Genomic DNA, 2,426 nt, shown 5'->3' with positions numbered 1-2,426 from the left:
ATTATTAAAATTAAATTAAAAATAATTATTATAATATTTATTATTATTATTAATGTTATTATTATTAAAAATTGCTATAATAAAAAATTATTAAAATTAAAATAGTAAATTAAATTATAAATTTCAAAGAACATACATTAAAAAAAAAAGGATACATCAAATTTGAGTGGATGTGCCCGCAGCGTTTGGACAATGTTTCCTAGTATGACCAGATACCCTACATAATCCACATTTTTTGGGTACTCTTTCTGTAGTATCCATTTCTGTTCGAATGCGTTTGCTTTTTGGCTGACCTTTCTTGACTCTCCGCCTTAGTGGAATGTGACACAACTTAATACCTTCATATTGTGGCCAATATCCTTTGTTTGGTATGGGTGGGAAGGCTTCGTTGTAGACTTTTAATACCGTTTCCTCCTTGTACATATCAGGTATAAGACTCCAATAATCATATTTTATGCTAGAACATGCTCCTATGACATGTGAACAAGGCATATGTTTACCTTGATATATTCCACAATCGCACCACTTGTTAGGAAGGTTTACACTGAAGTGACCAATTGGTCGCTCTTCCCTTGGAACTACTGTCTCGTGGACCATGAAAGTATGGTTGCTCCGATCAAAACTATCAACTCTATGACTATTGGATTTACTTATTTCCAATTTCATAAATTTTATGTAAGTTTCTGCGTATACCTGACAAGAAGCTAAAATTGATGCGTGTCGTTTTCCCTTAGTTGGAAACAGTGTCCCTGTTTTAAAATAAGTTGATTGGACCAAAGCAGTGATGGGAAGGTTGCGCGTGCCTTTTAATACTCTATTAATCGACTCCACAAGGTTGGTTGTCATCTGACCCCAACGACTACCTCCATCGAATGCTTGAATCCAATCTTGTCGAGGTATGTTGTATAACCATTTCAAAGCCTTCGGGTTTACTATGCCGATTTATCTGCGGTAGTATCGATATGTAGGATCATTGATCGAGTAACCTGTATTGAAATAGTAGACAAAAATTATTACACTAATGATATAAATTAGGAATGAAATTATTAAAAATTACACTAATTATGAAAATTAATAATGAAATTATTACCCATAGAAACAACTTTTTTCTTCAAAGCATTGTCCTTAAATTCCCTTGCAAAATTTTGTGAAATATGTCGGACGCAGAACATATGTTTTGACGGAGGATCTTGCCACCCATTATTCGGATCATTGTAAGCACTCTTAATCGATTCGTGTCTATCTGAAATCATACAAATGTTGGGTTGTGGAGTGACGTATTTTCTCAAATTTCTCAAAAAGAAACTCCAACCTTCTTTTGTCTCACCTTCTACAAGAGCATAAACAATAGGAATTACATTGTCGTCCCCATCTTGTGCAACTGCTACCAATAGAGTTCCCTTGTACTTACCATACAATCAAGTTCCATCAACTTGTACTATCGGTTTGCAGAATTTAAACGCAAATATGCACGGAACGAAAGCCCAAAATAGTCTATGAAAGATCCTTATCCCATTTATCAAACTATTTTCATGATAAGCTGGGATAGTTTCCATTTCAATTTTGGTTCCTATAGCAAATGTTTGCATAACCAACAACCATTGTGGGAGTTGATTGTAAGACTCTTCCCAATTGCCATAAATTTGTTCGATCGCTTTATTTTTTCCAATCCAAGCCTTTCTATAAGTAACTGTGTAGTTGTGTAAAGCCTGAATCTCAGCAATAATGACATTCACTTTTATTGAAGGATCCGTTTTCACAACTTGCATTATGCTTGCACATATCATGTTAGAATCAAGTTTCGTATGATCTTGTGACAATGCATAATTTGTGCATGTATGAGGCAGATTCAATTTACCAATCACCCACAATTCACTCTTTTTGTGTTTTGAAGCTCTACATCTAAACAAACAATTTGAACTTAAACAACAAATAACATACCTTTCTAAATCTGATTTTTGTACCACAAAATTCAATGATTGTTTTAGATGGTAACATTTGATAGCATGTACGCATTCATCTTTGTTTTGAAACTTCATTCCAACTTCAAGAGCTCCATCTACTGCTGGGACTTCGTCAATGAACAAGTTATGAAATTCACTTGAACGCTCTTGAGTATTTAAATTGATGCTCTTCAGGTGAGATGGTGGATTAAAGTCAGGTAGGAAATGTTGATTTTCTGCTTCCATATCATCAATGTCATCGTCAGAATTACCAGATGATTCATCGAAATATGTTTCATCCTCTTCACTTGAATCACTTAGGGGAAGACCGCATTGTTGACTTGTTGGAGTAGATTGACGTTCGAGTTGATAACTTTGCGGATGAGTTTGTTCTAATTGGGTAGAGTATGGTTCATAGTGTTGTGATGGTTCGTAGTGTTGTGATGGTTCATAGTGTTGTGATGGTGCATAGTGTTGTGATGG

This window comes from Cicer arietinum, chromosome 6 (assembly GCF_000331145.2).
Source record: "Cicer arietinum cultivar CDC Frontier isolate Library 1 chromosome 6, Cicar.CDCFrontier_v2.0, whole genome shotgun sequence".
NCBI classification, from domain to species: Eukaryota; Viridiplantae; Streptophyta; class Magnoliopsida; order Fabales; family Fabaceae; genus Cicer; species Cicer arietinum.
Note: the sequence above shows the minus strand (reverse complement) of the source record.